This window comes from Suncus etruscus, chromosome 10 (assembly GCF_024139225.1).
Source record: "Suncus etruscus isolate mSunEtr1 chromosome 10, mSunEtr1.pri.cur, whole genome shotgun sequence".
Lineage (NCBI taxonomy): Eukaryota > Metazoa > Chordata > Mammalia > Eulipotyphla > Soricidae > Suncus > Suncus etruscus.
The window spans coordinates 96,597,589-96,611,114 of NC_064857.1; the positions used below are offsets into that span (position 1 = coordinate 96,597,589).

Genomic DNA, 13,526 nt, shown 5'->3' on the forward strand with positions numbered 1-13,526 from the left:
GCCAACGCGGCCCCGTGCACCGGGCGGGGCTCCCGGGCCGACTCGGCCCGACCAACCAATTGAGCCGCTCGAGCCGCGTCGCAGGAGGCGCCGCCCCGGAGGGAAGGAGGGGCGGAGTCGCGCGCGCTGATTGGGGCGCCGGGAGCCAATCGGCTTCCGCGGCCTCGGCCCGAGCGGGCCTCCGCTCTCCGCTCATTGGCCGCCGAGCCTCCCTACATTTGCATATTTGTGGCGCGAAAGCACCCTCGGGCCCTCTCGGGCTGGTGGGGAAGGGGCGAGCTGAGGTCGGCCGGGGGCGCGCCGTTCGTTCCCCGCCGCCTTTCGGCGTCTCGGCCTTCGCGTTGTCTCAGCGGGGACGCCTGGACGGACGCCCCGGGCGCCCGGCGAGAACGAACGAACCGTCCCTCGTGCCCCGCCGCCGCCTCCCCTTGAGCGCCCCCGCGGCGGTCCCCTAGTTGAGCCGAAACGCGACGACCCTCTCCCCCCCCCCCCCCAAAAGCCAACCCAAGGCTCCGGATCAAACCAGCGAGGCCGAGACACGTTTCGTTGAAGCGGCCCCAAAGACCGACCTGGAAGAATTGTAGCCGTTTCCGTAGCCGAAATGCTCTGATTTAACTTTGGGGTGGACCCGATGACCAAACACATAAACACGAAATTGACTTGCCCAGGTACCGAAATAAACGAAATTGATCCTCGGGTTTGGTTCCCTGAAAAAGCCAGCCGCTGCCCCGGTGTGTGTGAAGCGATGGTGCCTTTGGCGCGTTGATGCTTCCATAAAATAACTTCACCAAAATAAAAGACCAGAATTCTGACATCAAAGAGGGAAGTCTATGTTGGGTGTATCTGATTTCACAATAATAATAATTTGCAATTTATTTAATGATCTTTAAAAGATACAGAAAGGAAATGTACCGGTTAGAAGCACGACTTCATTTGTTCACAAGTTATTTCATCTTTTTTTTTCAAGTCGATTAAATACCTACTTTGGTTAAAATCCCATATAAACGACAATGCCCTAGTAAGTACTTAAAACTTTGGGGAATTGGCTTAGATCCGTGAGTTCATTTTATATATATATATATATTGACTTATCTACTATCGACTTGGCATTAGCTACTCAAGTTTCTTGGGGAATGATTTTGTTTAGATCTGCATTATTTAGTTTTAGCCTCTAAAAGTCAACCAATCAAAGGTAAGAATTTCCCTGCGCCAAAATATGAAGCAGATTTTAAAAAACAGAATTTTAGAAAATAACGATTTAGAAGGAAATTTTGGGTTTTGTATGAATTTTAGGTCATCAGCTATACATTTCATTCACATATATTTCAGTTTCAAGCAGATTTCTGAAACATCAAAGTAACTTTTGGGTTAAATGAGTTGAATGTGTAGAGTTGAAATGAATTTAAAGTAAATGCTTAAGATTACTTAATTTTGATAACCCTTTTCACACCTAAGAAATTTTAAGTGTGAAAATATAAAATTATTCTAGATTGGAGTTCAACATTCTGTAGCTTTTATCTTTTCAGAATAATTTAAAAAATAATTAAGAATCCTTAAACAAGAGAAAATTGTAAAAATAGAATTTCAAAATGAGCCAAAACGCTCAAATCGTGGGTATTTTCAACTATTTTCTCAAACTAAAGATTTATAGAAGAAATAAAAAAGCAGGAAAAAAATAGAACAAAAATAAAGATTTATATAATCTTTTTTTTTTAATTCTGGTTAGGAGAAATGATTTCATTTTAACTACTAAATAAAGAGTTAAAATGTCCATCTTTCTGTTAAACTTTAGAGATAATTCTTCGAGTACTGGAGAGAAAAGATTTATTTTATCATTATCTCCTTCATATTACTGCTTGAGTGAGACTAGAATATTTATTATTGTTACTATTATTTTACAGTTAGGGTGGGTGAAACCTTTAGTGAAAGGACTCTTTGATAATTGGTATGTCCCATAAGTATTTGCAGACCAGCACAGAAAACAAAGAAGATAGGCACTTGTGGGGGGAAGGGTCTGCAAAGGCTCAGAAAGAAGACTTGGAGATTCAAGATTATTTCTTGGTTGCAACTCATTTATCCTGCCGTTTTCTTTTCTCAGGGTTGAAGGAAGGTGTGAGAGAAAAAAGGTATTAACTAAAGGAGTAAAGTGGAACAGTAATCCAAGCATGAAATCCCACTGGAAAGAACAATAAGAACCTACTCTCATTAAAATAAATAACAAAGCACAGACTGAAGTGATAGCTAGTACTCTGTATTTTCTCACAGATTTTTACTATTTCCATATTTACTATTTTCTAACCATTTACTTTCCAGGATCTCCTGTCAAAATAAAATTTAGAATGTAGAGTCTTCTTAAGAAAATAACTAATTTCATAACATGTTTCCCATTAAAACCAATAGCTCCTTTGGGGTGCTTTGGGGGATAAACTGAAACCTGAAATTTTAATTCTTGCTGCCTAGAAATGAAAAGAAATAAGAAAAAATTTAAAAGAACTTGTAGACATAATAAAATAGTATATTTATCAATCCCTTGCTTGCAAGGATAATGGTAGATCATTACCATTTCCACCGTGGCTCATTAAAATTCCTTCCTTCTTGAGTTCAGTTTACATTTTGGTCCTGAGATTTTCTCCTGCTTGAGGATCCCAGCTTTGAAAAGTAAAGCAGGCAGCAGATAAGATGAAGATTTTTTAAAATTATCATTTCAGCTAAAGTTCACAAGAATTTGAGTTGTAACAGACAAAAATCCAAAACCTGATGTGAAATCATTCTTCAGCCTGACATTGCAAAGATTTGTCTTAAAGTTCCTGTCTAGCATCTTCTTTTCTGTAATAGAATGTTTAAACTATAAAGGTTGGTTATATATTTTGCCCCTTCTCAAGGGACTTATTTAAACTTAACCAGTTATTTTTAAATTACCATTGCCTTCAAAGAGACATTTTTGTTTTAAATGAGGCTAAATATAATGTTAATCATTAGCCTGTTTAAATAATTTTTCCTTATTTATTTGTGACAATCATGAAATAAATTTTCAAATTTTTAAAATTGTTTCTATGTAGGTAAACTTTTCATGTCTTATATGGATTCTGAATATGTTTTTCCTAGCACTATCCAAGACATAGAGAATAGTTTTAAAGGAATTTCACTTTGTAAAATATTAGGAGAAAGACTCTTTTCTACTAATGCATATACTTTGATACAACCCAGTAGGACATGAATTACTATTAAGTGTTTTCCTTTAAGTTAACAAAACTCTTAAGAACCCTTTTTCTAATTCTAACTGAGCTACTAAAAATCTAACCTATAAAAAAGATCAAGTTAAAAAGTAAAAAAAAAAGAAAAAGAGAGAGATCACCTTGTTACATTAGAAGCAAATGTTTTCTATTATAGTGTTAGCATTTTATTATGGAGTAATTAAACACAGAATAATATCATTATATTTTGTTTCATGTGTTGAATAATGCTTAAAAGTTGACTCCTTGGTTCTAGTTAACACATCTCTACAGTCACTTCTTGCTCTCTTTGTGGTTTTGGGGCCACATCCAGCTGTACTCAGTCAGGGCTTACTCCTGGCTCTGTGTTTAGGGATCTTTTCTGGTGAGGCTCAGCTCACCATATGAAGTTCCTGGGATATAACTCAGATTGATCACCTGCAAGGCAGTGCCTTACTCTCTGACCCTGCTCTTTTATTATACCAATAATCAAATGACATTTTTGTGTTTTATTTAAATCTATAATCATCTATAAAAAGGCACTAACCAAATAAAATGAAACCTCGAAAATCTAAAATTTTGGTATAGTACAACAAGTATTTATCTTTTTTTAACAAGTATTTATCTTGAGCAACTACAAAAATATATTCAATTTTTTATTTAGTGCAAAGCCAACATTGTAACTTGGAAACAAATTTAACTGAATTTTTTTAATATTTATAAACAATATGTGCTCGCTTCAGCAGCACATATACTAAATCTGGAACAATACAGAGAAGATTAGCATAGCCCTTGCACAAGGATGACATGCAAAGTCTCGAAGTGTTCCATATTTAAAAAAATTTATAAACAACAAAGGAGGGCCGGGCGGTGGCGCTGGAGGTAAGGTGCCTGCCTTGCCTGCGCTAGCCTAGGACGGACCTCGGTTCGATCCCCCGGCGTCCCATATGGTCCCCCAAGAAGCCAGGAGCAACTTCTGAGCGCATAGCCAGGAGTAACCCCTGAGCGTCACAGGGTGTGGCCCAAAAACAAAACAAAACAAAAAAAAACAAAGGAGTTATTAGTTTTTGTACAGTGAAACAGGGGATAGCATTAAAGTAACATTATTTAACAACTACAGATCTTCCAGTTAAAGACAGTTTTGTGGAGTATGGAATGAGTCACTGTGGGAATATATACATATATTCTTGCTGAGAATTCCTTTGTGGGAATCTGTTAAGGAGTAAAACAAGATAGAACTTGTCTTCAAAATCAGAATTTGCAAGTTGAAACAAGCAAGCTAAGCATTATTTTAGGATTTTTTTTACCATCCGACTACCTCAATATGTTTTTAACATTGAGGAGAAAAGTAACTATCAGATGGAAGAATTATGATGCTTATCAACTTTAGAATGTAAATAAGTTAAATGTTTTTCATCACAAATTTTTTTTTCTTTCACTGCCGGGGGAGGGAGGGAGGGTGGAAGAGAGGGAGGAAGAAGGAAGGAAGGAAAGAAAGAAGGAAGGATGGAAGGAAGGAAAGAGGAAGCTTCATCACAAATCTTATGTACTTATTTTTTATCTTTAAAAATCTTCACTGGTTGAAATAAAAGTTTTAAGTAATATTTCATTTTAATTAAAGCAGTTGCAGAAGTATTATGTTTACATAGTTTGAAATGGTATTCAATTTATTTATGAAAAGAAATTATCAGAAATTCTTTTTGTTGGATTGTTCTATCATATACACAAGATCTCTATGTACACAAGATCAGTATCTGAATACCTTTTTTTTTTTTTTACTTTATTTTAATTAAACTTAGTAATACAATTTAAGAAAGTGCCCTTTTAACAAAAAGTCAAAAATAGATGTCTGCTGCTATGTGAGAACAATATTTTTTTTAACTTAGATCTGAAGAGGAAACAGATTTTTTTTAAAAAACAAGATTTTTAATTGAATCACCATGGAAAGGAGACACAGATTTTAAGTGAAAGCTGTGTTTTGTTATTTTTCTGGTTTATTTTGTTTTATTAAGGAATAGGAAAAGATTAAATTGTAATATTGCTTCAGATCTGACCACAGTACAGTTTTTTAATATTGTTTCAATCAAGGATAGCCCCCTTCCTATTACTATTCTTGTAAAAGGCTCTCTTTCCTTGATTAATAAATATTCCTAAATTATTTTATTACAAAATAAAACCAGTAGTCATGTTCCATGAAGACAACCAAAAAAAAAAGACAACCAAATATCTTCACATGTTTAACTTTATAAAAAATAGAGTAATAAATACTTTATAAATAAATTTTTGTTTTTGTTACACACTAATGGATGCATATATTTCCTTTCCTTATCTCTGCCAATGCTATAATAACAAGCTGAATTATTCTCAGATGTGACAGCTAAAAGGAAATATTTATATACATATATATTACAATCAGTGAAAATTATGTATAAGAAAAAATCAAACTCAGGGTTTTTATGGGACTCAAGCTAGAATTTAATATTTTTCAGCATTCAATTCCAGTGATTAACCTGATGGTATTATCGTTTATAATACTGCAACTATGAACATTGTATTGTTAGCATGTTATTTTACTAGTTATCCTGAGGAAAATCTCTTTAATCTGTTTAGCTTGTTGTTTCATGTAATATATATTTTTTTTTTTTTTTTTTTTTTTTTTTTTTGGTTTTTGGGCCACACCCTGTGACGCTCAGGGGTTACTCCTGGCTATGCACTCAGAAGTTGCTCCTGGCTTCTTGGGGGACCATATGGGACGCCGGGGGATCGAACCGAGGTCCGTCCTAGCTAGCGCAGGCAAGGCAGACACCTTACCTCCAGCGCCACCGCCCGGCCCCTCATGTAATATATTTTTATATGTGACAAACTTTGTTTTGTAAAGGCTTTTTCAAGGTTCTTTGCATTAAGTTTTTAAAAAATGAAAATCAAGTTGAATACAAGATTATTTTTTAAAAAGTGGGCTTTTTCCTTCTAAAATGTTTAAATAAAAACTTGAAATATAATGTACTAAAAATCAATAGTGGTGGAAGGTAGTGGACAATAGTGAAGGGATTAGTGTTGAAACATTGGACACCTGACAGTCACAAATATCTTTGTAATTTTGTAATTCACAGTGCTTCAATTTAAAAGAAAAAAATTAAGCCAATAAATCTAATAGCACTGATAAACTCTTGAAACTGTTATAGGTAATTTAAAAATATCCGAGAATTTGACTCTACATAAATGTAGCTGCTTGAGGGTTGGATAATCTAACAAATTCATTTGGAAGTAATGAAATTCATGCACATCGTCACAAAATGGTGGCATCAAAATGATTGTGCCATTGATATGTCATTATTGATTGTATTCTGTGAATAGACTGATAAATATGAAGATGTATTGTTTTGGAAACCCAGAGAATAAAGCCAAGAAAGCAAATTCTCCTCTAAAGGGAAGTTTAAGTGTTTAAAGCACTTATAACAGGAAAAGGATGTGCCAACCGGAAGATATCTAGTCACTACAGTAAATAGTAACTTGCAAATTCTCTAAAATGTGACTTTTGGAGTTGTGACTTTTGTATTTGTCAAACACTTTTTATGTGAAGATGATGGAATTTAAGTTGGTTAAAGCCTAGTACAGAACAACCCAAAAGGGAAAATCTCTATTCTTTATATATTACAAATTCTTGGATACATTTTATAAATGTGATAGATTTGGGGGTGATCTAATTAGGGAATTGTACCGAGTATCTTTTTATCAGGCTTCTTTGAACTTGTTCCATAAATTAATTTCACAATTTGAAGACTAGAAGGATTATTATCACTAGATTACAATTTCATAGTTGAGGAATTGAAGTAAGCTGAGCTATTGCAGGGTGAGATGTGTTTTCGACTGAGAGAAGGAAACCATTTCACAATCGTTTGAGGTAATAATAAATTTTTTTTTCCTATTTGGGGTGATAAGAGACCTAAGAAGAGTTTTGCCCAATGTAATTACTTTCCAAAGAAAACACCCACATTTGTCCTGATCAAAGGTTCTGTATGTTATTGAAATCTGAGAGGAAAATATGCCTTTATGATAGAGAAGAGACAAAGAAGAGAAAAAACTGAAAATAATAACCTTGTTCATCTCACAAGCATTTAAGCAATCCCAAACAGGCAAAGGTCAAATCAGTAGGAAAGACTGGTGTGGAGGAAAAAGAATCTCAGGATTTCGTTAGCCTGTGATTATTATTGTTTGTTTTGTTTTGTTTATTATTATTATTATTTTTAGTCTCAAAAAGTTAACCAAAAAGTCATCAGAACCTCTTGTGGCACTGAACCTGCACACATTTTTGCTCACATTCTGAGCAAATTCCTCCTTGAAAATTGCTATGGTCAGATTTACCCCAAAACCAACCGTTTCAGCAGATGGGAATCTTATATTCTGTTTTAGTGAAAACTTCATGGGAAGGAAGTTTGTGTGTGACTATTTGCACACAGATACCTAACATACGTGCACATACATAGCCCCTGTGGCCCAATTCAAACTCTTTCCTCTCCAAACCCTCCTATCTCCTGGATTTTTCACAATAAGTTTTTTCAAATAAGCTGCCTCCAGCTCTTATTTGCTCACACCAGTACAAGGTGGTGGTCCCTGGCCATAAATCCTCCTCTAACTCGGTTAGGATCTCGGAGAGCTCAAAGTCCTTGCCTTTGCCTTAGAATTAAGAGCTGTATTTCAATAACTTTGTTTATCTGTAAATCTGTTGTCTTTACCAACTGGGTGCCATAATGGTCGTGTTTTCTCTGTGCCTAGCTGACCTCACTGTGACCCTGGGTTAGTTTTTTCACCTCCTTGGCCTTTGTTTCCTCAGCTGTAAGGAGAGTCAAACTATTTCTACCATCCTTTTTCTTTTTTTCTTTTTCTTTTCTTTTCTTTTTTTTTTAATAGCAACACAGAGGCATTGAGTAGGATTTCTGTAAATAAGCTTTTGGGGAATGTAGTTTTCAGAAAATAAAACGAAGATTGCAAATATCAATGAAATTGATCTACTTCTTGGAAAGTTCTGTGAAATCAGAGAAAGGAAACTGACCCTGGAACACAAGGCTGGGAGGGCTCTTTCCTATACTTAAGCTAATATCAGAGGAAAAAAAAAAACTTATTTAAATGGCACAACTAACTGCTAGTGAAGAAAGCAAACTACAAACAAAAATCTGCCCCCCTGTAAAGAAATGTATCCCTTCTTAATGTCAATCACTAACAAGTCAATGTCCTAAAGGAAAGTTGTAAAAGTAAAACTTAAAAAAAAAAAGTAAAACTTTGTCTCTACTCTCCAAGCAGAGCATAAAAGCTTTTCCTTTTATATTCAAATTATTTTGTTTTTTATTTTGTTGTTTTTGTTTATTTTTAATACATTTTGATAAGAAATTATTAACATAAAGCACAATTTATGGGTAAAAAGAATAATAAAAAATTTAATAATAATAATAATAAAACCAGAAAATACAAAAAAATCAAAATTTCAAAACCAAAGAATCAAATGTCAGTTTGCTAGAATAGTTGTGTGTAAATTTTTTCTTAGACTGGACCTTATATTGAGCCTTCACCTCGCTTTTTGCTTATATTAGACCTTATATTGGACCTTCTCTTTATATTGGACCTTAAATTAGCTTGTTGCTGCTTCCCTTTAATTTCTGAAGAACATATTCACTTGGAAAGCTTATTTTTTAGACCAAAGTTATAGATGGCTAGAATAAAAGCTGAAGCCTTTTGAGATCAACTAGAAGACATCTCATATCTAACTAAAGATAACAAAGAAAATATTTAGAGCATACTGTTGGAATAAAATAATTCAAAGTTTAAGTATCTATCTTACTTCTATTCCTTGTGGGTTCTCCAAAATAATCTGTACCAAATGTGCTGAAGAAAGATCAACAGAATAATTTTATCTGTGATGTAGTGATTCTTTCTGCCTAGGACTTTTACCTTCTAGGATTGAAACATTCATTTGAGCAACATTTTAGAGAAAAATTTTTATACAATTAAAGAACTTCAGAAAAGCTGCACCTTTTTGAAAAATAGCTTTAGGAATAGTCCACTTGAAAAATAAACAAGAATAATAGGAATGACGGGATTTTTCTAAGAGAAAAAAAAAAGCACAAATAAATTCTCATTTTAAATATTTAAAATAGGCAGATACAGGACTTAGTTTTTATTACTTTGATAGTGGCTATCTCAGCACCTGTTATCCATTTTATTCGTTCTCAGAAAATGGAGAGAAGAGTTTTATGGAGCAAACTGACTGATTTGGGGAGTCACTTTCTACTTGCAGTGTATTTAAACTAATAAAGTGTAAAGCAAAAAAAATGCATCTCACTGAAATTTAATCAAAGAGCTCTGACTGGCATTTTCCCATACAATATTTCCAAATTTTACAGAGACTAAAATTTTCAGAGTTTAGACAAATTGAAAGACTATTTCGTTATCATGTGTTTTATTATATAAAAGTAAAGATTTTCAGTGGTAACAGAAAAAGAGTAGTTAACCTATTTAATTTATACCTCAAAGTGCTTCTATAAATAAAACCATTTGATTTAGCTTTTCAACTTTGGAATTACTAAAAATTAAATATAGGAGGGAGCCAGAGAGATAGTACAGGGAGTAGGTACTTACCTTGCACACTTCCTCCCTGGGTTTGATCCAGTGTTCCAGACGGTTTCCAAAGCACCACCAGGAGAATTACTGAGGAGTAATTCCTGAGAGCCAGAAAAAACCCATGAGCAAAGCTGGTTTGACCCAAAACTAAAAAGAAGAAAAAAAGACATAGAATAAGAGATTTTTATTTGATAAAACTCTGACTCCACTGAAAATTTAAAATATATTCTTTGAATGAGAGAGGTCACGGTCACTATGATATAAAATCAGAATTAGTAATTATTTAAAGTCAAGGAAGGCAATCATATTTGAGTTCTGTCCTTTTGACTCCTCAGCTGTCCTGTTGGACATTTGGAAGTCTTTCATGTCCCTGACACATTCAAAGCTGTCTATGCTGTGTACTTTATATTTCAAATGGTCCTTTATTTCCTTTTTGTTCCTATTTTCAATAGAGTAAATGTAAAATAACTATCTGAAGTTTGCATAGCTTATACTATATTTGTTTTTTTTTTTATATACTGTATTTGGCTCAAGTCATTGTTTTCCTAGTCCTGGAAACTAGAAATAATTTCTCTCTCCTCTGGTTTCAGCATTGATAGTGAGCTAATCTGTATGTTGCACTTCATCTGTATATTTCAAATCATTTATAGTTAAATTGGTCTGACAAGCATGTATCTCCTGTGTTAGGTATAAACATACTATTAATATGTCCTGATTGAAATTTTATGTAAGCAAACTCCATAAAGTGTAGGAATCTTTTTGATGTGTCATTGGCTGATAATCTTCTAATTTCTAAAATTGTATTTGATACATAGAATATACTTAAATATTTGTTGAATGATGGTATGATACTATTATCTAACATCCAACCTTATATGAAGCAAGTCTTCAATTACTGCTTGTGTGTGTGTGTGTGTGTGTGTGTGTGTGTGTGAGCATGCACTCACGCAAATATTTATTCACACAATTCTCTAAAATAGAAGTATTGTTCTACGTGAATACAAAATACATTAGAATACAAAATACATTAGATTGGGAGTGTAGATTAGGTTTTCTGATCATAATAGAGTGAAGCTCCATGGTTTTCCTTTTTTAAGGACTGTGATAAAATCTTTAATCATAATTCATTATTAATACCATGTCAAAGCATCATAACTTGCTTTTATCATTTTATATATGAATAAAAAATAATGGATAGCAGAAGTTAATTTTAAAAAACTTTTTTTTGCTTTAAAATTTTTCAGCATTTTTGGGACATGTAATGAGTAAAAATAGGGTTTTTATTATGTAGATTTAATGATTCAGTCTTGTTTGTTTTTGGGTCACACCCGGCAGCACTCAGGGGTTACTCCAAGACTTTTCAATTATTTTCTGTCATGCCCCCCAGGAAGAAGAAAACATTTTTCGCGCACCCTGCGCGACTGTAAATAGTATCTTTTTTTTTTTTTTTTTTGGTAAATAGTATCTTTATTTTTAAAATCTTTAACCTGCAAAACAAAAATATATAAAATAATTTGAGCTGATTTTTTTCATGAGAGGTGATTCTGGATGAATGGCTACAATGAGCACGTTTTGCAATGCATAGCTTTTCCAAGCGGGGTTTGAGCAGGACACAGCAACTCTCAGCTCCAGAGAGATACAGAGACACAAATACGGGCTTAGCTTGTTATGAGTGTTTGCCGAGGTCAAACGCGCCCCCTTTATGGAGCCTCGCGCCCCCCCTGGCGGGCGCGTCCCACTATTTGAGAAGCACTGGGTTATTCCTGGGTTACTTCGGGCTCTACTTTCAGAAATCGCTCCAGGCAGACTCAGGAGACATATGGGATGCTGGGAATCGAACCGTGGTTCATCCAGGGTTTGCCGCTTGTCAGGCACATGCCCTACTGCTGTGTATTGCTCCAGACCCTATGATTCAGTCTCATTTGAAAACATGAAATGGCAAAATTGGGGGCTAGAGCAATAAGACAATGGTTAGGGCACTTGCCTACTATGTAGACAACCTACGTTTGCTCCCTACAACACATATGGTATCCCAAGACCCGGCAGGAGTGATTCCAAAATGCAGAGTCAGGAGTAACCTCTGAGAATTGTCAGAAGTGATATAAAAACAAAACCAAAAGATACGGCAACTTTTTCCAGAAAAAAAAAAATAGCCTGAGATCCAAGTTCCTTTAACAATTATTTGTTGTAACACTATAAACTTGTTGGGGTCAGAGTGTTATTAAAGTAGGCAGAATACCTGCCTTGCATACAGCTGACCTGGGTTTGATTCCTAGCACTCCATATGGTTCCCTGAGCCCTGCCAGGAGTAAGTACTGGACACCTCTGGATGTATATCAGCAACTCCTTACTCCAAAATATAAAACTGCCAGGAAACTCTTACAAATAATCAAATAGAATTCTAAGAAGTTATAGTCAACTCACTTCATGTTTCACATTAAAATAGCCATAATAAAAATACATAAAATATGAGGCCAGAGAGATAGCACAGCGGCATTTGCCTTGCAAGCAGCCGATCCAGGACCTAAGGTGGTTGGTTCAAATCCCGGTGTACCATATGGTCCCCCATGCCTGCCAGGAGCTATTTCTGAGCAGACAGCCAGGAGTAACCCCTGAGCGTTGGCGGGTGTGGCAAAAAAAAAAAAAAACAACCATAAAATAGCTATAATATTCAGATTGTGAACTTTGTGCTTTGATTTTCACAAAATACTCAATATCTACATTTATTGCTACATGGGAAATATCAAATATTTAGTATTGTCTTTTTTTTTTTTTTTTTTTTGGTCACACCTGGCTATGCTCAGGGGTAACTCCTGGCTCTACGCTCAGAAATCACTCCTGGCAGGCTCAGGGGACCATATGGGATGCCAGGATTCGAGCCACAGTCCTTCTGCATGCAAGGCAAACACGCTATCTCCATGCTATCTCTCTGGCCTCCAGTACTGTCTTTAATATGGTAATATACCACAAAGCTTCAATATGTGATTCCCTAAAATGATGCATTTGTTTCCTAGGTTTGCAGTTAATTTATTCTGTAGTAACTTTCTTTTTTTTTTTTTTTTTTTGTGGTTTTTGGGTCACACCCAGCAGTGCTCAGGGCTTATTTCTGGCTCCAGGCTCAGAAATTGCTCCTGGCAGGCACGGGGGACCATATGGGACACCGGGATTTGAACTGATGACCTTCTGCATGAAAGGCAAAACGCCTTACCTCCATGCTATCTCTCCGGCTCCCAATTCTGTAGTAACTTTCATGTATTGTGTTATAATTTGACCTGGATTTAAGCCTATAGTTTACTCTATGATAAGTACCATTAAAAAACAAAGATGGTGGGGCCGGCGAGATAGCATGTGTTTGCCTTCTATGCAGAAGGACAGTGGTTCGAATCCCGGCATCCTATATGGTTCCTCGAGCCTGCCAGGTGCAATTTCTGAGTGTAGAGCCAGGAGTAACCCCTGAGCGCTGCCGGGTGTGACCCAAAAACAAACAAACAAAAACAAAAAAACAAAGTTGGGGGCCGGAGAGATAGCATAGAAGTAAGGCATTTGCCTTGCATGCAGAAGGACTGTGGTTCGGGGCCTGAGAGATAGCATGGAGGTAAGGCGTTTGCCTTTCATGCAGAAAGACAGTGGTTCAAATCCTGGCATCCCATATGGTCCCCTGTGCCTGCCAAAGGCGATTTCTGAGCCTAGAGCCAGGAGTAA

The 13,526-nt window shown here is 35.8% G+C and overlaps 1 long non-coding RNA gene and 1 other non-coding gene across 2 annotated transcripts in view; both read left to right on the forward strand.

Moving 5' to 3' along the window:
• The window catches only part of LOC126020056 (uncharacterized), an 84,570-nt gene that overhangs the window by 36,377 nt on the left and 34,667 nt on the right, over positions 1-13,526 (forward strand). The gene's annotated exons all lie outside the window — the stretch shown is intronic.
• Positions 3,943-4,049, forward strand: LOC126021586 (U6 spliceosomal RNA). The gene has a single exon (XR_007500090.1). It is a non-coding gene; the product is annotated as a U6 spliceosomal RNA (small nuclear RNA).